We start from the raw sequence: 25,519 nt of genomic DNA, 5'->3' as shown, positions 1-25,519 counted from the left end.
ATTTGGTAGCTACTCACTATTTAAAGCAGATAGAAAATGGCAAGTGCATTTAAGAATGCTGCAGACTAATTTTGAGACTTTTGTTGTGTATTTGCACAGCTACCCCATTGCAATCCTCCTGCCAAGCCGACAAAGAACCTCTAATGCAGAACACACCTGGATGTCTTAGTTACGTGCATGCTGTGAGTAAAAGAGCACAGCACAGCCTGCAAAGCCAATTCTCATCTTATCCATGCATTTCCTGGGACAAGGAACCATTCTGCACAAAAGGGACAAGACATACTCTTCTCCTTACAAGACTAATAATGTTAAAAGTAAGAAGCAGAACCTTGAACCTGTATTTTCAGGGTTGGGGTCTGATCCAGTTTTTAGACAGCATTTGAAGAAAACCATCTCCATTTGCAGCAGAGATCCTCCTTAACCCCAGCATCCTTCAGGTTCCCCAAACTTCTGAATTAGCTGCTAATCAACTCCATTTCCCAGCAGATCAACAGTTTTGAAGCAGACTGCTTAAGCAGGAGAAAACCACCCCTTCAGGCAAGATATTGGTGGATATGGGCTGTTTGTTTGGGTTTTTTATTTTATTCAAAATCATTAGACAGTGGCCACTGTCTTTGAAGAGGGGATGTCTCTCTCATTCCACATTTCCTAGGAGATGTCACAGCTGTGACAAGGAGGAGTTTATAATGCCACAGTTCGGTGCCTTCATAATTTATTCTCTCTGATTTTATGCTCTTTTAGTCTCCTGCTCAACCATCCACTAACAAGCAGTGATATTAGCCAATAAATCAAAGACATCTGCTTGTCACCGCCAGATGCTTGGTCACATTGCAGCTGATTATGAGACATACAAAAGGACAATTTCATGTAGAGAGCTCTGTGGAGGTGTTCCACTGATATTCTGTTTGATAGGAGACCAGCGTGAGGTGAATGTAGTATAAGTCAGTAACTTTTATGCCTCCCAGCAATGGAAAAGTAAGCTGAAATAAAACTGGGAAGTAAATTAGGACCTCACCTTTATGAGTATGTCATTTATGATCCTACATCTATTCTTCCAGTATGCTGGCACAAGTCAGCACAAAAATAAATGTTTTAATTTGCCCATCTTGCATTGTGCTGGGCACAGAAAAAGCAGCTACTTTAATTTCCACAAAGGGCAGAAGAGGTATTTAATATCAATTGTTACCAAGCACATCAATTTTTCATGTGGCTGTCTTGTAAAAAAACTAGTCCATTAGCCTTATCAGTCATATGTACAACTAACATGCCCAGTGCAAAGACACTCTGATCTCTCTTTTTCTCTCTAATTTATTATAACAAACACCATTAATGATGAGACCCAGGGACTATTCTGCAGAATGGAGAAGGAGAGCAAAACTCAGTGCTGCTCTGGCTTTCTTCTCAAACTTAAATGTTATACTCCAATACTACACCACAACAGTAACTGACAAAATATTATGGATTATTCTAATGTGCTGTAAATAAAATCCATAGGAAAACCATACAATTTGCCAAGTAAAACCTGAGTATTTTAGTATAGGTGGAAATGGATTTAAAACAAATCACAGCATTTGCTAATTGCTCTCTGAAGAGGAGACCAAATTCTCCAAATTCTGTGAGGCTGCATGGCTTTAAATTTCTGGGTCACCAGCTGAAAGGAGATTCAACCAGGTTTTCTGTATGTCACCATGCTTCTTTTTAGTAGTTTAATCTTCATAAAATTTAGTCTCCATAAGTTACCTGTCTTTTCCACAGGCATCTCTGACACACACAATGTGAATGTTATCAGGGCGTCACCACCCCAGTGCTTTTTACTCACTCATTCTTATATTTTAAAACATCAGTAGCTTTAAAAAGAGACCCATATGAGCACTGATCAGACAGGTTTGGCTCTACAATCCTCTCTTGTATTCTGGTTTAATTTCTGCCCCTGCAAATCCCAGATTTGAATGCCTGAGAATTTCTCTTGCTGAACATGGGTTTAGCCTCAGGCCATCCAGTTCTGAGCAGTGGAGTCACAGGGACAATGACATCTAGGAGAGAACTTGTCCTGTGATGTTAACACAAGCCCAACCAGCAGCTGGCATTCAGTTAATTGCTACATTAACTACTACACCCTCCAGTGACTAGAAAATATAAGCATATGAAAGAAGTAGTATTAATAAATTTTTATCTATATTCTAATGAATCATGTTTTAACCAGAGCTCCAGCCAGAAGCATTTCATTGTGGAGTGACAGCCTCATCAGCAGCACACCATGCACTCTCACTATAGCAACACTAGACAAAAAAAAGTCCATTTGATTTCCTGGAAGGAAGTGATTGACATGCACCTTTTGTTTTAAGAAGCACTCACCTATGGCAGTGTTCCTCCTATTTCATTGCAGATTTTCTTGTCAAGCCAAATGATCTGCAGGAAGAGAACAGGAAAATTATGCACAGGCATAATATCAGGATGAAAAAACAATTATGTGCTGTTTTATAAAAAGTAAAGCAGATAATACAGAAAACTACCAGGGACAACCTCTGTGTTTGATGAATCATCTGTTACAGTCCTCGGATATGAGATTTGAGCTATACTGCCCTGCTTTATATGGCTGAAAGCTTACAGAACTCCATTAACAATGAGCCTCAAATCTTATTTTTGCACCTAAGTTTTCAAAAATATTTGATGAATCTTAGAGAAGCATCCAGGAATTAAGCTCTATATCCTATTAGGATCATGCTGTATAGAGCACATAAAAGAATAACTCTCTATTAAAACTCTACTACTTTCATTACAGAACATGAGAAGCAGACCTCCCATCAAGTATTGCCCAAATGCAGCTCCCCTGACACATTCCCTTTCAAAACTGAAAACACTCCTTTCTTCTATTAAATACTGAAGTTGCAGCTTCTAAGTTATGCTTGAATTTCCAAATAGACACTTCAGAATACACATGTAAAGATATTTAGATGGAAAACTGCAGCTAACAGCTGTTTACTGATTGGTCCAATATCTACACTCCTTTCTGAGGACTGTTATCTGAACCTACAACTATCATAGACAAGCACCTTACTTGCACAAAATTCTGTAATTTAATACATGACTACATCCACCATTCTTTTTCTTGAAAACAGCTGTCAGAAAAATGTACAGGAAAACATTCAGAGTATTAAGCTCAGTCCATGATACAATGTATGGTTCAAAATAATGAGTTAGTTTTAATGTGATTAATCAGTTTTGATTTTTTAACAGTCACAAAGCAAAAAACTGTGTCTATATAACAGTGATTGAAGTTGGTAAGATGGAAACAAGTAAAAAAGAAAACACTAAGGGCAATAAATATTAAATAGATATAAAAAATGATGGTCTTAAGAATGAAAAGATTAGACACAGAATGGGCTTAAGTATCTGTCAAGCTGTTATAAGAAATGTTATTAAATGTCTTGCTCCTAAAGCCCAAGATGTTCACTGCATAGGAAGCACTGGGGGAATTATGTTCTTATAAACCTTGAACTTTTGGGTAAGGTGGGACTGGATGTCAATTCATCCTTCTACAAACAGTCACAAACTGGAGCATGGCTCCCTGCCATAACTGTGGCTGTCCTGGATTGAAGCCTACTCCTGGTTTTACCAACAAGTAACTCAGGGCAGTGAATTCACTGGGGGAGGCAAACTAGAGATACTCCTGGAATGTGTGGACTTATTTGTGGCTTTCTAAATTACACAAAGACATTAAATATTGGTTTTCCTGAAGGTTCTTGCCAGAGAATATTTTGTGCAACTCTTCTCACTTGTTCTTAAGTAACCCTTGTCTTCTGAAGATATGACTTTCAGAATGAGCAACTGATATACAAATTACTCACAAAATATTTGTTAAAAACTTGTCTTTGTTTCTCTCAGTATGTCTGACAACTCCATCAGTAATTTGAGCACAATGTTTCCAAAATTATTATTTTCTACCCATTTGCAGCATTTTTTTCAAAAGTACTAGTAGCATCCTTGAGTAAAGATACATAAATTATTTTATATTTATCACTGTTTGCTAAAATTAAGATCCTTTTCATGAAGATAAAAGGGCCTTTTGAAAGGTCTAGTTCTCCACATAAAACCTCTCAATATGCTTTCTCATTTGGAACTTGAATAGCTTCCATGAACTCCATGGGACAGCAGATATATTTAAAGTCAATCTTTAAAAATGGATGAGTAATTCAGTGAAAAAAAAAAATCAACATTAAATGAGAATTGTGATAAAGGTCTCTTTTTTCCACCATGGTCTGAGATTTCCATTGCTATGTTGGGTTAAAGAAAATCTGGGAGTTTTATAATAGGAGCTGAAGAATGCTTCAAAGAATCTGCTTTAGCTTTTACAGCAAATTCTGATGTCATTTGTAAGCAAAGTACTTGGAATGAAATATTATCTATTAAGGTAATAGTATATAGGGTAATAGTAGAATTCAGAGTGGGTTATTTTAATTAGCCCTGATATCCTGAACATTAGTCTTTAAGAAGGCAACCACTTGTGCAGATCTTGATCTGTTTACGTTTGAGTTTAAGCATTTGGCCAAAGAGTTTGCAGCAGCAGAACCTGCAAAGGCTGAAGAATTAACCTAAAAGAAGACTTTAAAAGAATGAATTCATCGTGAACATATCCTCCTGCTGCATGGTGGGTGGCTGCCAATAATTAGAGGCAAAAGATGGGACTCTATGACTTTAAAACAGAGACCAAATATGGTTATTGTTAAATAAATCAGAGGAGTCAGGTGATTTAATGGCTTTTTAATGATCCTAATGTTTTCAATTTTAATGAGTCCTTTTACATGGACTTTAATCATTTTATGAGACTTAAAAAATGTCTGCATTAGTTTGGGTTTCTGTTCAGTCCCCCACAAGGCATTATGCAGGGGTGGCTAACATGAGTCAGCTTTCATAGGAGGAAGCCTAGACAATGACTGCTAACTTTATTTGGGGAAATGATACATTAGCTACCAATATAGTAATTTTTTTAATCAAAGGGACCATTTTACTGAATTCACTACTGTATACTCATTACTACTGTGAAATTGAATTAAATCTTTTCAGTATTGTGTACATTTAATGTAAGCTACTTTAAGTATTAAAACTGAATATGAGTTGCTGCATCTTTTAAAATTCACATACAAAATAACTTAAGTCAGACAAGAATCTTTCAAAGCAGACCATGGACTTCAGCAGGATCTCTCTTCTCTGCAGCTCTAGTAGTTGGCTCAAAGCCTGGTTTCCCTCCTGGTTTCCCCTCCAGGGAAGAGCTGCTATGGAAGAGAGCAGAGTGCAGCTCTGAGCTGGGGATGCACAGGGGCAGAAAACAGGGAAGAGGAGCCAACCCCAAGCTGTCCAAGCAGTTTATTTTACCACGTGCTCACACAGAGGATTTGGTGGTGGCAGCTGAAGGCACTTCCCCCTCGTTACCCCACAGCAGCTGAGCCCATGCTCCTTCTGCAGCCATCCCACAAGGGTGGCTCTCCATGGCTCAGCAGGAGATTATTGTTGGAAAATATTTTACAATTCCTAATCATATTAACTTTTCCATTATTTCCTATATCTTTTCCCTGAGCAAAAAAATTTCAGCCCCAGAGAAACGTAATTTCTGGAATTTCACAGTTATAAGTTGAATGAAATCAGTAACAAAACAATTTCTTCCAAAAGCTCTAATCTGAATCTTTCATGTATTGAAATTAAGGCAAGAGTATATTTCAGTTAGGACAACAGCACAACATCAAAATATTATTTGGCTTCCAATTAAAACACTACAGAAATAATTGTCTACTATAAGTACTAGTAGTAGTTGACTTGAACCTTCTTCACTAGACATATAATAAAAATATAATAAAAAAACCCAAGTTTATGTCACAATGGTAAGGAGCAAGGACTCGGTGGTCAAAAAAAGACCTGTCTCACTATATATTGTGAGGTATTTCCAGATCTCAAAGTAACCTGCAAAACCATTATAAAGTTACATTGCCCTGAGTATTCTTTTCCTAGAAGAAGCAGAGAAGAGAGAGTAGACACCTGAATATCTGTCCTAACCCCCTGCCTATGGTTACCTATCAAACGGAGCAGGAAGTGAATTTTTATAATGCCAAAACAAATTTGAGGATACAAATATTAGGTTCACTGTTTTTCTTTCTGTTGACTTCTGGGTTTGGAGCTTTTAATATTTATGACTTCAAACTTCTCCAGCCATTCTGGCACGGATCTCAAGTGTTCTCTTACTCAAGCCAAGGACTTGGTTACATGACCTCAAGTATTGTGAATTTAACAATAAAATAATGAACGAGACCTTTGGGGCTTTTGTTCTTGTTAGTAGCAGCAGTATTCTCAATCACTCCATGGATGCTCTTCTGTTAAGGAAATACTTGAGAAATTATTGTCTAGTACATTGTCATGGAGTGTCATTCACTACGTATCATTCTTCTTATATGTGCACATTGTATTTTTAAAAAGCTGGAAGAGAGTTTAGGTTGCTTCTCTCTTGTAGTCACTTACCAAAGCACTGTCAACGCCAGTCAAAAAGTTGACTTACAGGAAAATATTAGGAACAACATTTAGGCCAACTAACATTTACATACATACTTGAATACCTCAGAATTTGTGTTGTTCTCCTTGGACAATGTTCATGAGTATTACAACATATACACATTCATCCAGCTGTTAAAATTTCAAGTACAGCATATTAAATTCAGCATTCATTGCCTCTAAAATATATATACCCAAAAAAAATGCACTTGCAACTACACTTTAACCCCCACAACCAATTTTGGTGCAGTAACAAAAGCCTAATTTATTGGTAGCAATAAATAAATAATAACAGCTCTGTATTAGAGCTATCAGCATCCCCGTGAAGAATCCTAGGCTTGGTTATAGAGAAATCAGTCTGAAAGGTGCCAGCTGGAGGATCAGTGAACATGAACTGACAGCCCCATCAGCCTGCTGGAAGGAAAGGGGGCCTGGGGATGAAAAGGACAGTCCTCAGATGGGTGGAACAGCTTAGGAAGGACTGTGGGAACAAAATCAATCACACAGGCTGAGGGGAACCCTGGGCTGAGCAGGAACACCAAAGAAGCAGGATGAGGAAGATTCAGCAGGGAAGGTTTCTTCAGTGAGAATAGAAAGGAACAGACTTTTCCCAAGCAAAAAGGCCTTGGCTGTGTGGAGTGCTGGGGTGAGAGCAGCCCTGTGTGTGGCTGCCATGCAGAGCCAGGCAGCTCTCCCAGAACAGAGCCCCAGACACAGCAGAGCCCCTGCACTGAGACTGCTGCCAGCCCTCTCCTCCTCACCTGAGCCACCACAAACACAAATCAAAAACAATCTTATTACTTCATTGAAATCCTTCAGGTGAAATGGTCTGGCCTCCTATCAGTTTTTGGTTGAGAAGACACATCAAACATTTAATTGTGGATTTAGAATTGGTCATGAAATTACATTAAAAATTAGAGATACCAACTAACTTCAGGTGCTGAGGCAATGCATTTTAATAGTTATAGTTTTATTCCATTAATTGTCTTGATAAGTAATTGACTTCAATATTTTTTTAATTTATCCAGTTCAAGAGTTACTATTTCAAAGAATCTAAACATGCAAACCTTCTTATGTGATTGCATGTTGAACTTTAATCTGCTGCTAGGGGAAAAAAAAAAAAGCCCAAACAAAACCAAACAAGAAAACCAGCTAATACCCCACAAACACTGAACCCTCCAGCAAGGCCTTACAAAATAGTTTACACCATTTATAAGCCAAAGTATTTCAAATTAAATAAAGTGCAATTATAAAGAAAAATATTTTAATCTACGTAGTCAGTTTCTTGAAAAATCATGAGATTTTAGCTAGCATTATTGTTAGATTTTACTCACAGAAATCTCTTGAGCCTATAAATGCTTTTTCTATATCTTCTATGCTATCTCAGACATGTAATTCCATTGTGAAAATCAGAAAGTATAATCTTCATAATTCTATATTCATCCAAATATCTTCAGTGATTCAATGATATCCATCAAAATCTTTAGACAGATGAGGCATTATTCAAAGTACTACATACACCTTTCTTTTTTGCAAGAAACAAAAAAGAAAGGTGTAACTATTCTTGCCCATCTAAGTGCTACTTCAGCTGTTGAAACCACAGCCAAATTAAAATAGACAATTTTCCATCTGCCTTTCATATAGCAATATCTCATTTTTGAGAATACAGAAAGTATAGAAAGCTAAAACCTCATTTATGTGACTTAATTTTGAATATTTGAATACACTCTAAATCTCTGAAAGAAGGTAATAAACACATTCTGGACAAATGCCTCAAGTGCCTGTGGTGAAGAAACTCATTCACGTTAAGAGAAGAAGGGTCATTAAACACAGACTTGAGAAACTAATGCAGTCACTGGCAACTCTGCAAGGGAGTTTCTCTAAGGCACTGAGAAGGTGCAGGCTTGCTTTAGCTCTAATTTCCAAATGCATCATCATCTTTTTTTAAAGTTCATGAAATCTCAAACCAGCTTTCTTCTTGAAACTGTTTTCTACCAAGACAAATAATGACAGGCAAAATGAAAAACCTAAAGGTGAGTGGTACTTTGATTTAATGTATAATTACACAGAACTGCTATCTACATGTGCTCAAAGTAGGCATCAGCCAGTATAATGGCAGCATCAAATGTAAAGAGTCAGGAAATGCTCTCATTGAACTATTGAACCCAATTCAGTCCTGTACCCAGACACATTAGCTCTTCTCCTACAGTGGTTTCTTCTCTATTTGCATGTCATTACACTGTTTAGTTCCATATTCTGCTCCAACATTTAATAGTTTACTTACAAAATTTCTTTAAATCAAACCACTTGGTTAAATGCTCCAAATGGAACTATTTTTTAGACACATACTGCAGGATCTGTACCAGAAAGAAAAATACATAATCATGTAATTCCCAAGAGATTTAACCCACCAAATTAGTTTTGAAAACAGTCTCACTTAGGAGTCCAAAATTTGCGTTCTGTATTTACTAGCTTTGACTTAAAATATGTTGTTCTGCAAGAAATCCTGGCTACAAACTCCTTCAGATGCAGTATTCCTGAAAAGGCATGCCAAATGGATACCAACACATTTTATTTCATTGTTCATTTGTACCTAACATTGACACAGAAAGCACAGGAGAGCTTCAAAGGAAGTGGGCACATGAGTCCAGCAGGTGTGGCAGGGAGCTTGCCATTCCAGATGGGAGGATGTGGGATCATTGGATGCATTCTTACAGCTGGGCTCTAAATAGCTTTAAGTGTCTAAATATCCATGAATGAGTAAAAAGAAAACAGCTGAATGCAAATACAACTGTTGTCACAAGGATACTCATGTGTTCAGCTCTGGTCTCCTACCCAGGAGCGAAACCAGACAGTTGCAGGTACAGCAGATTTTCCATTTCAGTACCATTTCCAGTGTCCCATTTCAGCACCATGCCATTGCAATGCCATTGACCTCACCCTTGCACACAGAAGATAAAACAAGCCCTTGAAATGATTTTACTAATGGACCAGCATCTCAGAATCTGTGAAATACAATCACCTCATCAATCATTCACAATCATTATTTTTTATATCTTGTATAAAAGGAAATGAAAGAGCAGATTACCAAACTCTATATCCATCCCTCCCCTATTCTGCCTAGTACAGCATTTACAGGCCCTGACAAAAGGCACACCAGCAACTCCTGAGCCAGTGACACAAGTGCAGTGATAAGCCACATAAAATATTCATAACTGGAACTTTAGATGTAGGCAGATGCCCAACAAGAGCATACAAGCTTTGTCAGGAATCACTGAGAGATTGAAAGCATACTTAAAGGATTTATTAAAGCAATCAGAAGAAGCCTCTACTCAATCACCATGATTGCAAGGAGTTTATGGCCATGTATTTAATCTCCCTGCTCTGTAACAGATAAGTTATGCTTTCTTGTGATTTGTGCACAAAGAGTTTTTCATTCTTTTCTAGCACTATAAAGATCAGAAGTACCATTTCTACCTTGCTAAGTGAAGCATTAATAGGAATGCCAGCAGCAAGATGAAACATGTAATAAATATGAAGGTTTAACATTATAAAGATTTATAATACACAGAATGTAGCCCTTGATTATGAGATAACATTATTACCTTTTGTTATAGGAAAAAATAATTTGATGACAGGAATTTCTTTTTTCCAGCATTATATTCAGGGACACCAGAGTTCAACAAAAAAAAAATTTGTGAATGTACCACTGTTAAGCAGTTATCTTAACACTATTTAATCAAACAGAACACCAGAAGTTACTAACATACATCAGTTCACCTTTTGCAGAGAAATGCATTTTAAAAAAGTGGTTTTAGCTCATAAAAAATAAGCTTATTATTAAGGTCAGCTAGCAGGAAAACTTACTGAAGGAGAGAAAAAAACAATTGTTAATAGAAGCAAAAGAATAGAAGCAGGTAACTATACCAAAACTTGAGTGAATACATATACAGAGAACTCACACTTATGATAATGCACCCTTGCATTATCTCTACAAGATGGTTGCTATATTCTTATTTGACACTGGCCATTATAAGCACTGGAGAGCTGAGCTCATTAACATAACCAAAAGAATGGAAGAATACACTTTTTTCTCTCATTTTAACTTGCTGCCTACAGCTTCTCATAGTTTGCATTGACCTTTCCTTAAGGAAGCCTCAGAAACATCAGCTGTGCTCTGGAGCCGTTCAAAATATTTCACATGCAGAACAGACCTGACAGACCTTGGCTTCCCCACTGGGTTTGCAAGAACTACTGAATAACTCTTCCTTATTTTGGATCATTTTTCTCTTCAACAAAATCAGTGTGCACATAAGCAGCTTTAAAGAGTTTTCTGACAGAGGACAAAAACCAGCATTGCTTCATTGTAGAGATGAAAACACACAGAATGCAGGATTTGTTACAAAAACTATGTCACAGCACATGTCTCAGTTGAGACAGCTGCTACACACAGAATATCACCAGACAATTTCAGAAGGATTTCAGCATTCACCTGTAGAGAGTAACACCACAACAGAAAGCTTCAGGTGTCTGCCCATACAGAATAGCATCAGGTCACTTCTGAAGGCTGGAAGCATCTGCCCTTCTTGTTCTTTAGCCCAATCTTTTACCCCCTCATGTTCATGCCCTGCCCCTGTGTGCCTCTGCTCCCTTTGGTGGTTGGTCAGTGCCCCTGGGCACTCCATGGCTCATTGCTGTCAGTGCTGCTCACCTGCTGCTCACAGCTGAGCCACTGGGGATGGAGCTGGGCCAGCCCCACTCACAATTACACAAACTGTGTGCCTACAAAACTTAACTATCATCATCTTGTGTTTCTTTTTTTCTTAATTTGGCAGAGACTCTGTTTCCCATTGTCAGTGGATGTCATTAACAAAAAATTCCTTATTTTTTATTTAGAAATGGGCACATGAGTCTTGCATGCTTAACAAAAAAGAAGGGACCTCCTCAGCCAGGGAAGGACTCTTCAGTAGATACTCAAAAATACTGATCTTTGTATCCACTGGTTTTGCCCATAACAATGGCACAAAAAATCAATTTAAATTCTTAGACATAGTCTAGGGACTTTTCCTTCATCTCACATCCTTCATCTCAATTTAATTTTATCTGATCTGATCACATGAGTTGCCCATAGTGAAGATTTGTCTTTCACTCCCACTCTTTGCTACAGCTTTGTTATAACTCAAAGAAGGAAAGGTCTGGTGGCCTGATCAAAGGATGGTGTCACATACTTGCTGAATTGGGCACATATCCAAAACCAGTTGTTACACAGAAACTATGAAGATTTTACATTAGATGTAAACACTTCCATATAGAGAAATTCCAAATATTTCAGTACAAATACTCTATACCAGCTGTAAGTGCAGAAACTGAAATTTCCCCAGGTATTCAATATCATAAGAAGATCAAAGCAACTGTTCTAAAAAACTTAAAGAACATAATCATACCTTTGTTCTACTGCACTTACATTCACTTACATTCACGTTTCTTTATTCACTAAAACTCAGACTGCTAAAATATTTTGCAAAGTAGCATTTTTTTCCCTGACAAACCACGAGAATTAAGAACTCTTTCTTTCTCTGCTGACCCCAAGACTTTAATGTGTTCAAAACATGTTATGCACATGAGTGTGGCTTATGCATAACCATTTCCCAGTCTGAAACAGAACCTTCTCTCTCCTATCCACTTCAATTCTCTTCTGGAACAGAAAAGTCTTAAAGAAATTCCAGGATCTTAGCAATCAAGACAGCATTTACTTTACATTTGGCTCCAACAGAAACAGAATGCACAGTACACAAAGAGGAAAATTAGACATGAAATAGTGGTTTGGCAAAGCTTACAATTCTGTTACTGCTACACAAATATCCCTGGGTTCTAATCATGCAGTGCAGATCTGTTGTTTTACTTTGTCTGGAACTCAAAACCCATAATTTTGTTCTAAACTTTCAAATTGAATAAATGCAAAGAGCAAGTCAGACACAGTACAAGAATTTCACAGCTTCCTCCTCAAAGTAAAAATTAATCACAATTTGCAAAACTTGTTGTGTATGAAAACATATGTAGATGCTCTTCAGAGCTATTGCACAAACAAAATCCACTTTCACCTGCCAAATTTTTAACAACAGATATACAAGTGAAACCCCAGTCACTTTTAGCCAATGTCTAATGAATCCATAAGTGTCTATCACCCACTGAACATAGAAACTTTGTAAAGACGTTGTAGGGGTTAAACTGTCTTAGAGAATATTTTACAGGTTCAGAAAAATCTCAACTTCTTTTATGTTTTAACTGTAGCCCACATTAAAAGGTTTTATTTCAAATCAGAGCTCCATATCTAACAGAGAAATTGTTATATGAAGACAAATTTTCATGTTAAATGAATAATAAATTATAGGTTATGTGTCTCTTTGATTTTAGAGGATGCATAATTTACAACAATAAATAATTAACATATCAAAGGCTTCTAATTTAACTGATGCCTTCAGCACCAGCACAGCCGAAGTACAAAACATTCTATTTGGTGCTTGTAATCCATACTTGTGGTGGAGATGAGGAGCTATATACAAGTAGTTATGTTTTCCAATATGTAATTTTTGCTTATCACTTAAAAGTATTAATAAATATCAGAAAGTTCAATTTCTGACATATGATCTGTAAGCATACTGCATCAGAGGGAAAAAAGCAAGTGTAATGAGCAGAAATAATTAATGCAAGCTTTATTTTTAAGGGGTGTTAAGCTTTTCATTGGGTGGCTTTAAAGGCAGCTTATAGATGTAGCAAAAAATCATTGTCATAGAAGATGGCTCATCTCTAGGTAGAAGAAAAACAGTGCTATTTCTCTTTGGAAAAACAGGTATTAAATTTCTTTTTTGTACTTGTGTTTTTTAATTAGCCTAACATCTGTGCCTTCACCAAAATTCTTTGTAACAGACAAGACCAAGAATGACCGAAAAGCAAGTTTTTCTCACTATTCCCTAACTGAACAGGTAATTCAAGCAATATGCAGACAAGTAATTCCAGTTACTCAAATAATGCTGCTCCAAAACGGGTGATACAGACATTTCTGGAGAGGAAGCCAGGCTGGAGCAGAAGTGCTGAGAAAAACCTCTGCCAAACCCACACCACAGAGCTTACCAAAGCGAGCCAGGACAGCCCTGGGCTGGAGAGCAAGTATGACAGCCCACATCATCCCTGGAACAACATGGGCTGAAGAAACACCCGGGCCTTCAGAATAGTTCCTCCTTGTCAGTGAGAGCATCCATGGCTTCACTTCCAGCACACACAGAGAAAATGTTTTGTCCTCGAAGACCACAACCAGGCCATCATCCTGCAGCTGGACAGTTGTGACTGCAGCTCATGGGTTAGGTAGAAGGTCATTTTTAGCAGGCCGAGGCTATTGCCAGGTTTCTAACCAAACCCAACAATAAAGCAGTAACTCAGGGATTTGGTGGAGGTGCAATGGAACTCTCATGGCTTGCTTCCTTTGAGAGGGTGCAGGACACGTGTCCCTCAGTCCATCCTGGGGGCAGTCTGTCCATCTCCCCCTCCCCACCATATGGATGCCATGGGACAGAGAGAGAGAAACAGCAAGCATTTCTCACAGCAGCTTGTGAGAATTTTTAGGGAGGTGTAAGGATGTCACCTTGTCAGTATAAACAATTTGCAGGTGGTATTTTTCTACTTCATCTTTCTGTCCCTCTCAAGGATGGTGTATGAGGAAGGTGTTTTTGTTAATTAGCCAATCAAATAGAATGTATTGTATCACTCTATAAAAACCGCGCGGTTCTCCTGAACAAAACCTTCTTTGCTTTTTCTGCAGTACTGCCTCCCTCCTGTTCCTGTGTCATTCTCAGTGCAAGAGTGACACCACCACCCGCCTGTTACTGCAGTGACAGGGACAGACACACCACAGCTCTGCACCACTCCCCGCCCAGCTCTCCAGACCCTGCTGGTGGAAGAGGACACCTGCCCAGCAGTGTGAGCTAAACACGAGATGGAGCCTGCAGCCCAGGGCAGCCTCCAGCCCCTTCTGCTTTGTGACCTCCTGGTGCAGACTTGAGAACTTCACCAACATCCATCAAGAACCTACATTCTTCATCACATACAGACCAAAATGTGACTGAATAGAGTGCTGCATTTCTCAAAGTCCTTGATGTTGAATATCAGCTTCTGTGAGGTCACAGGAAGTATAAAAATTGTAAAAAAGATTGGAAAGAAAAATCTACAGTAGTATATGTTAAATATATATGTACACGCATGCACAATTTGTAAAAAGTATTTGCATTGGAATTCAGAAGGCTGTCTAATAAAAACATTTGATGCTTTTTCTTAGAGTAAGTGTTGTGGTTGGAATAAAAAGTGCTTTTCAGCTGCAAATGGCAGTCAAATGCCTGAGTCTGGGCTGAGAAAAGAGAAATCAAACAAGTGTGCAATTATAAAAAAACAGATATAATTTTCATGCCCAGAAAAATACATTAAAATTTTTATGTTAATGTCAATGGAACAAAGATTTCATCAAAAAGGTTTGCATGGAGAGACCCTTAATTACAGCCATGATAAGGAAAAAGCATCTCTGCAGTCCAGTTGTAATCACATGAAGCCTTATGAAACACAACTTTAAGAAGAAAAGATAAAAGGCTGTAGACTAAAAAAAAAAAATCAGTAACTATTTATGTTTATTTTCTAACACACAAGGCTTGTCAATAGCATGATTGAAGATCTCCAGAGAGCAGTGTTTAAATGTCTCCAATTGGCTCCAGAATTATAACTCGTTTTCTCCTTTAAGCACACATTATTCTTGACTTTACTACATAGGTATAAAAAGATGGAAAGTTAGCACCACTGTATCAAATACTTAATGAGTCAATTCCTATACAAATATTTCAATCAATCAAAATGGACTTAAATGCCAGTATGGTCATTTCTGCAGTTACCTACACCTGCATATTTGCTTCCCATTTAAGAATAAGGGGTAATTAAGTACTTTGTGTGATCACATGTATACCCTAATTATGCATTTACTTTATCCCAGGTCTAGTGACTGAGCAGCACCTGGCTGGCAGGTTCAGGCAGCAACATAATCTGGCCTTGTAGTACACAGGATTAATCAGGATACAAACTGCACTCAGAGCCTGACAGGAGTCCTGAAAACTTGTTCTGCATGGGTTTTCACCAGCACTCAGGGCAAGCTGAAGAGCAGTGTGTGTCTGTGCACCAGCCACAGTGCAGACATGAGAACATCACAGATTGTTCAGTAAGTGGTGTTTGTTTGGCGTTGGTTAATGACCTGTGATTTGGTACAATTCCCTTTGTCTGGATGGAATGAGTTTACATGCCCAAGATCTCAGGAAGGGAGTGAAGCAGCAGGGCTATTTCAGTGAGCTTCCCTTGCTGGAATGACAGCTCAGAGCACTCAGCTTGCCCTTTATCTTTGAAGATTCTTATTTGTCTACCATTTCACAGCAAGCAGTTCTGATGAATAGTGCAATTAACCTTTCCATTATTAAAACAATTAATTGCAAAAATTAAAGACATGACAAGGGCTAAATACTAATGCATAAATTATCAGGTTCAGGAATTGTAATTATTAATCTATGTACACTAATTGTGAAATAAACAAAGAGGACAAATTGTAATCAGAAGTCAGTGCTGGGATTGATGGTCATTTGTTTTTCCTGTAAAAAGAGAAATGCAGCATTTTGTTCTTGACATAAAGAATTAATTCATACCAAGCCTTAAACTAGAGTATTTTTTTTCTCTTGTGAATGATGTAGAATCCAAAAACAGCTAAAGTTTAGTTTTGTTTCTACAGCAATGTAAGATTCCATCAAAGAAATTTACATGTCAATGTAAAAATATCTGCCTAAACTGCTCCTGCAGTGAATCTCCATTACATTTCATTTTATGTAGCTATAATTTGACTAAGTATTGTGACATTCTTGTAACAATGTAATATTACAATGTTGCAAGACACAATATTAAAAAAAAACCCACTGATCTGACACATGGCCATATAACCTTTGATGATTAACAGCAACACTGAAGTATTTCACCTATGGGAGGAGTACCTGCCTCACAAGCAGGGCACGCCTGTGCTACCAAACAGTGTGTTGGACCTAGTCAAGATTTTTTTTTTTTACCTGTGGAAAGTGTCAACAGTTCCATAATCTTTCCCCTTAAAGGCGCTCAGGGATATAGCTATGAAGATTTATTTTGTCCCATTGCTTTGTGCCAGAAACAATGAAAAGAATGCCCAACTTTAATCATCTGCTTACCTCCCTCAAGCAGTTCTCCAGTCTCCTAGGCCTCCTTCTCCCCTCATTCCCATTAAAATACATTTTTCCTTAGAGCAGGCCCACCTTCCCTTGAGTCATTGCTTTAAAAGCTGTGATGTTGCCACAGCAGGATTCAAACCCTGAGCAATGGTCTCATGAGGTAAATGATGTTGGGGCATCAATTGCTGTCACTGTACCTGACAGAGCTTCCTTCCTTCCATGCTGTTAATAACAGGATGCATTTAGCAAGTTTCAAATGGTTTCATCAATTAAAAAGAAAAAAACAAAAAAACAAACAAAAAAAAAAAAAAACACACAACAAAAAAAAAAAAAAAAAAAAAAAACACAAAAAAAAAACCCAAAAAACCTCTATCAAAGCCAAAGAAACAAACAAAAACAGCCCCAAACCAAACAAACCCCCTCCACAGAAGTCCATCATATAAAGGCACAATTATAAAACATCAGCTAAGTTAGTTGTCCCTATAAAGTATCTATGCAGCACCTGATGCAGGAATGTTTTGATTGGGAGATCTGTGAAATCCAGAAGTTGGATAATGATGATGTTAAATCCCACAGTGCCAGAGACCTTTAGCACTAGAGAAAAAGCTTCAAAGAACAGTCAGTGTGCTGAAGGAAGGACATTTTGCTCGAAGAAGGACATCACCCCCTCACAGCTCTGGAAAGAAAAGCAGACTTTTTCCCTTTAAACCAGGTCCCACTTCACATAACATTTATTTTTGCAAGTCACCTTTGGTCCCACACACAAGTCCAGTGCAAGTGACTGGATCACTTGTACTCCAGTGAAACCATGCCACCTACACAGAAAAATTGTGAGGAATTCCTGAAGAGCTGTCAGGCAATTATCAGCTGGCTCCCACTTGCCCTTGTGGCTGGCCAGCTGACTCCAGAATCCCATGTCCTGACAGCACTCTGGCAAGCTTAAATAATGAGTTTATAACCTAATTTTCACACTGTCAGTTTCAAACCAAACAAACAGCTTTACATATCAGATAGTTCATTGAATTTTTCAACAAGTGCCTTATTTCATGAGCACCATGGTTTGGCAGCAATAAATTGATGAGAAAACTACTCAAATAATCAGTCTCTTAGTGTAGGCAAGGCATGTGCAGGATCTCCAGAAGCACTCACCCCTTGGTAAGGCAGCACAACTACAGTCAACAATAGCAAGAGAAATCAAGGCATACTTTTACAGTGTATGGCACCAGTAAATGGCATTATTTTTATAATCACCTTTTCATACGGACATCACAGAAAACATTAATTGATAATAAATTCTGAATTATTAAAGCAAAGTTCTGGCAAATCCTCTTTCATGTCTTCTCATTCTTTTGATTTCTTTGTTGTCTGTAAACTTTTACAAAATTTACATTTATTCATGCCAAGGATACAGCTAAAAAGGGCAATGGTACAGTACACATTCTGAAAACAGCTATATCACTGATAACAAAATACAGATTAGGCATATTCCCAGAGTTAATTATAAGTGTTTGTGCTTGAATGTCAATGCAGAAAAACATAATCTTGTTACAATATAAAAAGTTATTATATAATGGCCTTTCCTGAAATACAGTTTACTAGAGCATAGCAGGTGGCAGACAGAAGGCTGAGAAATGTAACAAGCAATTACATTACAGAATTTTCCCCTGCACTTTCATTAGCTAAATTTCTTCCTATTTTAATCTGATCTTTTTAATAATGTGTCAGGACTGACACTCCACTGACATGAAACTCAGAAAGGTCATGGTTGAATAAATGCATCTATTTAATTTTTCTCTTCAACTAGCTTTAAAAATTAATTTATCTGATTGCTCAGGCTATTATATAAAATTTGTTGAATTTTGTGTATTACTAATAGGCACCTTCCTTGTATTTTTGCTCACTATTGCCTAGATGAGGTTTTTCTAATTCTTGCTGATGGCTGATTAAAGAAACAATAAAACAGTGACAAAAGTCAGTTCTGCAAAGTTCCCACAAGGCTTCAAACAGATCTGGAATTAAGAAGAAGAAAAGCATCAGAATGGTTTTCAAACACAGTCTTGGGGTACAGTATTATTTGAACAATTCATTTCACTGTCACACCACAAACCCACACATTCAGCAGTGCTGCCAGCCCAAGACAGGCAAGAAATGCTGGATATGTTTAAGGCAAGAAAGCTGCTTTAAGCACATCCAGCAATCAAAGGAGCAGAGCTTATCACATCATTTCTTTTCAGGTGTGCTCAGGCAAATAGATTAATTTACCATCAAATTATAACATAGGAAATACTACATAAAATAGGTCTATTCCAAAATATCTTCATGAAAATGCCATAAAGCTTTTTCAATGTTTGGTGAGGTTTGTAGAGAGAACTAGGGGAAAAAAATCAATTTAATGAAGCATTTCTCAATTTTTAAATATTTTTTCTTTTAATTTTTTGACCATTTTTCAATTTCATAAATCCTGTATGTATCTTGCTTGATACTTTTCAGGGGATCAAAATGGTTACATTTTTGATAGGGAAATTAAACTTCTGAAAGATCTGTCTAATCTTTGGTGAAATACTAAGGTAGCTATAAAGGCTGATTTAATTGATACCAAGTAAATCCAGATTAGCTACGATGAAGAGAATGAAATTACAGTATTACATGAATGAATGGTGAGAACTGATGTTGTTTTAGAGAGTTTTATAAAGAAATATTGACAGACATTCCTGGAGGCTCAGAAGTACTTCCCTAACTATTAGGGGTTGCAGCAGTCAAGAAAATTGGTCAGTAGAGGAAAAGAATCAAAACATTGTCACAAGATGAGGCCTTGTTTAATTTGGAAAACAAACATTCACCCATCATGTTTTACACTTGAGATGCAAAACATTTCCCTGGCATTGAAGTTTCTGAATGCCCTTGGCTTCATGCAACTTTCCCAGTGAACTATTTCATTTGTACCTCCCAAGATACACTAACACAATGAATTCAAACCCAAACGTTTTGGATCCATACATTAATTGCACTGCTCTGATGTAATAAACCTTGCTGAAGGTGTTAAACCCGAGCTCACCATGGATGCTGTTTGTGGCCTCCTGGGAGCTGCGCAATTTAGTAGGTATAGCTCACTGTATAGAAGGATATAAATAAGAAATAAATTACAGTACCTTTACTGCAGCTACTCCACATTTTTTCCTTTACATTCCAAAAGCAGATCAGTTCCCCTGAGCTGTACAAGTTGTAGATAAGAATGGAGTAAAACTTGCATTTTGTATAACGCTTTTCAAATGAGTAAGCCTTGCCTAGAGACTTCAGTCACTTCAGACTTGCCCCAAACTCAAGTAAATTATGAGATTGAAGAGATTACAGCTGTCATCTTCATCTTTTACTCTGGTAAAAATCTCAGTTATCTTTGCATACAGTTCAATGCTATATTATCCTGCCACCTACTAATCAAAATTTGAAAAAAGATTAATCTCCCAAAGTCAAACATATTTCTCTCCTATTGCACAGCACAGCTTGTTCCTGTTGAGGAGCTGATGGCACTATAAAGACTTCACTTTTTAAGGGGGTACTAAATGATCTATAAAGTATTGTTCTAGAACAAAACCTACTGTGCAAGGTTATTAGGTCAGAAATCTTTTCTTCACCTTCAAATGGTAAGATTCAAAAAGAAATAAAACAAATGGACTTTTGGAGCTGACATTTCAAAAAGTTCTTTGTACCTTAACTTCTATGGAAAACTTGGGATTCCATTTTTTTAATTCCCATCTTGACAATTCTACCTCATCACTCAATCATTCCTGTGCTCATTCCTAACATGGTAATTAAGACTGGTAATTAAGAAGATGAGTGAGAATGAAAAGAACAAGAAAGCAAAAGACATTTGAGCACTTTGCTATCTTCCCATGCTCATTACTAACTCCACTGCCCCCTTTCCCATGCTGTTGGATTTCTCCTTTCCCTTCCCCAGGCCTCTCTTGCAGATCCCTGCTCTTCCCATGTCTTTTCCATGCTCTCCCACTGGGTGAGGAGGGTCTCCTCTGGGCATTCAAATGCCTCAAACTTCATCTGAGTCCCTGCTACAAGAGCAGAGAGCTTGTGGAGCAGCAGCTGCAGCCTGGACCAGTTCCACACTCTTCCTGCTCGGGAAAAGAAAGCCAAGGAGAAATCCCCAACCAGCTCTGAGCCCTGCAGGCAAGGTGACTCTGCAAATTCCCACCTGCCAGGACACAGGGGAAGGGATCTCCACCCAAAGAGGAAGCTTGTCACCCTTACAACTCTCAGTGACATTGCAGCAGACCAAGGAGGAAAGAATGAACGTCTTCATCTCTTATGGTCAGGATAATGACTCTGCTTTTCGGAGCGTTTTGTTTTAGAAGCATAATTTAAAAACAGCAAGAACTCCTTTAAAAGTTTCTAAAACCTCCATTGCCCTGGCAACGTCTGCTGAGAGCACTTGGAGAAGAGATTCACAGCAGAATTGCACTTCTGATAGCTGATGTACTTGCCAGCTCTGAAAAGCCACCTGAGTAATGAACTGTTGCTTTCTAATTGATGCCTTCTGTTTCCCTCACTTCTATTCATTTTCCTCCCTGTACAAAACCAAGAACATTTTTATGCCCTTTTTTCACCTCAAGTTCTTTTCTGAATAAAGGACGATATTTTCAACATTTGAAAGTGTTTTGTGTTTGTCTGTTTGTTTTTAAATGGAACTAAGGAGACAACAAAAGCTCAGGGACATTTGATATTGCAACACTCATTCTAATCTGATCTACCAATAAATACAGCAACCAAACAAGAAAAAATCCAAACAGTATAGTTTTGACCTCTTCTACTTGTTTTTTCCTATCCTTAAATTGCAGAAAACAGGCTGTTCATACAGAATGCTTTGGAGAAATCAACTTCTCATGTATTACCAATCAGATTCTCCATTCCCAAAGTTAACATCTGCATTAAAAACAAAGGAAAAGTTAAAGCTGGAAGAAGGAATTAATTATACAATCATTCGATGGTAGGCTTTCATAAAGGTAAGGGCAACTTTCAGCTATCCTTTTCAACATATTAGGCCCAATTCCATTTTCCAAATATGTTATCAATATGATAATTCCACACTTTCCCATCTGTAGACAGTACAGTCTTCATAAAGGTAGCATTATTACTACAAATACACTGAGGGGAAACTATTTCAATTACCAGGAGACTATGCAGCTCCAAGTCTATTTATTTCAATTTATGCAACTGTCTTGATATATGCGTGCATAGAACTTTTTATAAAGAATGAATAAATTCACCTTGAAATTGTACCAATTGACTTTGGCTGGGCTGGGCTGTGCAATGGAATCAGAATCACTTCTGAAATAAGCCCTGACAATGCTGATCAAAACAAAGTGGCTACTCATTTATTAAAGTGACAACTCAGCAATGGTTTCAAGCAAGGGGCTGACGTGGCCTGGGGTGTCAGCCATGGCCCGGGGTGATTGCTGTGCCTAAAAGCTTTTGAGCCAGTTGTGCTCTCTGAAGCTGCCTCTGATGGAAATCTGACATTTCCTAAGGCTCCTGCACCTGCCTGGATGTCAAGCAGCTGGTGTGAGTACTGTCACCCGTTTCAGATTGTTATTCCACGAGTGACAAGTTTGCCCTGAGACTACATGCATGAAATTGATCCTTTTTCTCTTTGTTATGAGCAATCTGGTCAGGGAGAAAGCATCTTGGGTCAGGAATATGCACAAAATGCCCAACTCCCTAATTTTACAACTTCATTAACTTAACAGCTAAAATGAATCATCACCAGAAATGCAATTTAAAACATATATTTGAAAGTTTTAGCCTTAGAACATGAGTTTGTAGAATTTATAAAGTGGTGGGTTTAGTGGTATTCTCCTTTGAATGTTCAAGTACAGGATTGCTATAGCAACCCACATCCTGCTTTAAAATCAATGGCAATTCAGGCAAGACAAGCTGTTAAACCAGTGTAACAGGTAGGAATGTGCTTCCTCAGTTCATCTGAGGTGTTGCTACAGTGGAAGTTGAAGTTAAAGGAGGAATCACAAACTTTCAACATGGTTTTGGAAAACAAGGTAGGGGGTGAGGGGGATGAATATCAGTGGGTTTGGATTTGAGGAAGGGTTTAGCTGAAAGCAGCAGAACTCATGAGCAACTGAAACAAAGACTCCAGATTGTGCTCCTTGAGCTTTTGCAAAGAACAGAATTGAGTTTAAGTGAATCTGTGCTTTCCTGAAAAGTCAGTTTTAGCTTTGCTCTTATGCATAAGAAATCCACTGAAATGCAAACACAGAGGTGCTCCTCCATCGAGTCCTTCTGAAAGGGAAACCCAAAGCAGAACTAGCACAACCTTATGAAGGTTTTACTGTGCTGTTCAGCAAAGGAGGTGCTGGCACTAATTTGTAATATCCATTCAAAGCTATTGTTAAATGCTTACAGTTCTAAAATTCATGTAATTCAGTGAGAAAATTTCTTCTGATAACCAGCTATTAGAAAATGTATCTTGCACTAATGAAAGCATAATAAAGCATCTTTTGAAGCATATATCACTTTATCTTTATGAATGTGCATGTCAGGCCTGATGCTGTCACCTGTAGTGCACTCAGAACTGTGAGTCAGGAACACTTTGTGGTTCTAAGCTGGATATCTGGTGCCTCCAGACATTAAACTGACTGGCAGGTTTACAAAGGCTCTTCTGTCTGGACATCTTAAAGACTGACACACTTCAAAACCAAATCTCAAATAGTAGAGGAAAAAAGTGGGAAATATAAGGAAGCTTTGTTTTGTTCTAATTCCTTGAACTCTTTCTGTTTCCCATAAATATTTATAGTGAATTGTAAGTATTCATCAGTTTCAGAATAAACATCACAATAGGAAAACAAATCTCTGTGTGTACTCCTCAAAAGGTGATGATAAGAAGTACTTATTTCCTTGTAATAAGGAAGCACTGATTTCAGAAATTTTAATTCATGTCTGTGCAAGAATGAATATCAATTCCCAGACATTTGTAGGCATTTGCACAAGTGTATCAAATAATGAGAAAAAATGAAGAACCTCTTGGAATATATATTAATATTTTATATTACTCAACCTATTGACACAGCAAGATAAAATTACAATACGCGCCTACCTTCCTCACAGCTGTGAAGCTGAACAAACCATCAAGCATTCCAGTGTAACTTTTGCAGGAGCTCTCTACTATCAAGAGAAATCCTTTGCATTTAGGGAAAAGGTGAAGGAAAGTTGGCTAGAAGTAGTACATAAGAAAAGGGTAAAAACCTAAGATAAGCAAAGAAAGGTCCACAGCACAAATGGTACAGATTGAATGAAACAGTATTTTTTTATGATTCCAACCTCTGGGTTTTTTTGTTACTGTTGCCATACATTGAGCTCTTGGAACTGAATGCAGCAAAGAAGCAGTTCTCCTTTTAAGATGCATTCTGTGGTGTGAAAATCCTTTAATGGATCTATGCTACATTTAAAGGTGGTAGAGTCTCCTTTCCAAAGTAGACTCCTGAATGTGAATATTTAAGTTGTCCTGTTTCATATTATTGTGTATTATTATAGTTAAATCATTTTCTTAGACCATTAAATATTTGGTCTGGTTTGGAATTAACTTTTCCTTCAATTTGCGTCTTGGCATAGGAAGTTTCTATTGCCCTGACTTTATTCATCCCATCAATCCTAAATTTAACAGCAGCAGGGAAATATCACTATGTTGTTTTTATTGGCAATAAATAATTTTACTTGAGCCTTTCTGGGAAGATGGCCAGGCATTGCATCTGTGTTAAGTTATAATATTTCCAGAGATAGTGGGAGAAAAAGTTCATTATCATTTTTGACCCTTGGTGAAAACAGTTTCTTCAGTGTTATTAGGTGCTCCTGCCTGGCAAAAGCAAAGCTTCTTATTTCAGCCTGTACTCGTTTAGAAAATTACTTGAAATCTCTTGGTGTTTTCACATTTACAGAGCTACACAGGGGAAAGAAATTTCATTTTAACAAAGACTGCAGAAATGCTGTGCAGAGACAAAAGACCCACCACAAAACCTTCTTCCATAACCACTAACAACTCCAAATTGCATTCACCACTTCATGCGTGCAACAGATAGTGTCCTCACTTTCCTCCCTCCAAGAACACCTGGCACTGTGCACATCTGTACTTCAGACATCCCCACGCGGAGGGGACAGAAGGTGCAGCCTCATTCCAGACCACTCAATCCACACAGACTCAGAAGTCACCCCGTGTTTACCTATGCAGCATTCTAAAATGCCCTTGACTGGTGTATTTTTCTGGATGTACAACCTTTCTTGGCAATAAGCCTTCATTTTTTTCAGTTGTTAAAGTTTTCTTTTTACCACAGAAAAACCCTTGCTGATTTTCTCTTGCAGTATATTATCTTGTGGTATATTTCCATGTGCACATGATTCGTGCTAATTATTTTTACAACAGGGAAAAGTGCTTCTTGATGAGAAGATGATGCCAAAATACAACATTCTTTTAAGGAAAAGATTGCAGGTTGGTGACATGCAGGTACCTCATGTTATTTTACTCCCTAGGGATACTACAAACTTCATTATTCTTTGAATGCCTACTTAGGACTGTAACTTTTGCTCTCTCCAAGTCATGGCGCTGCTTTCAGTTTTCAACTGGCGTCAAGTTTCTCTTGAATGTTTTTAATGGTTCATAATGTCAACTTTTTAAACTTCCCAACAATGTCCTCGTT

General features: G+C 37.8%; 1 protein-coding gene across 17 annotated transcripts in view; it reads right to left on the bottom strand.

Annotated features, from left to right (window-relative positions):
* Positions 1 to 25,519, bottom strand: part of TENM2 (teneurin transmembrane protein 2) — a 1,348,016-nt gene that overhangs the window by 1,246,833 nt on the left and 75,664 nt on the right. For 16 of the 17 annotated variants that reach the window (XM_064387800.1, XM_064387808.1, XM_064387809.1 and 13 more), the window contains exon 1: positions 2,356 to 2,415. The gene's annotated coding sequence lies outside the window, so the exon portion shown is untranslated. Of the gene's footprint in view, positions 1 to 2,355; positions 2,416 to 25,519 lie in introns of those variants that run through there. The other variant, XM_064387797.1, reaches the window with a different exon arrangement.

Source organism: Passer domesticus, chromosome 13 (genome assembly GCF_036417665.1).
Source record: "Passer domesticus isolate bPasDom1 chromosome 13, bPasDom1.hap1, whole genome shotgun sequence".
Taxonomy (NCBI): Eukaryota; Metazoa; Chordata; class Aves; order Passeriformes; family Passeridae; genus Passer; species Passer domesticus.
This window is presented reverse-complemented; position numbering and strand designations above follow the sequence as displayed.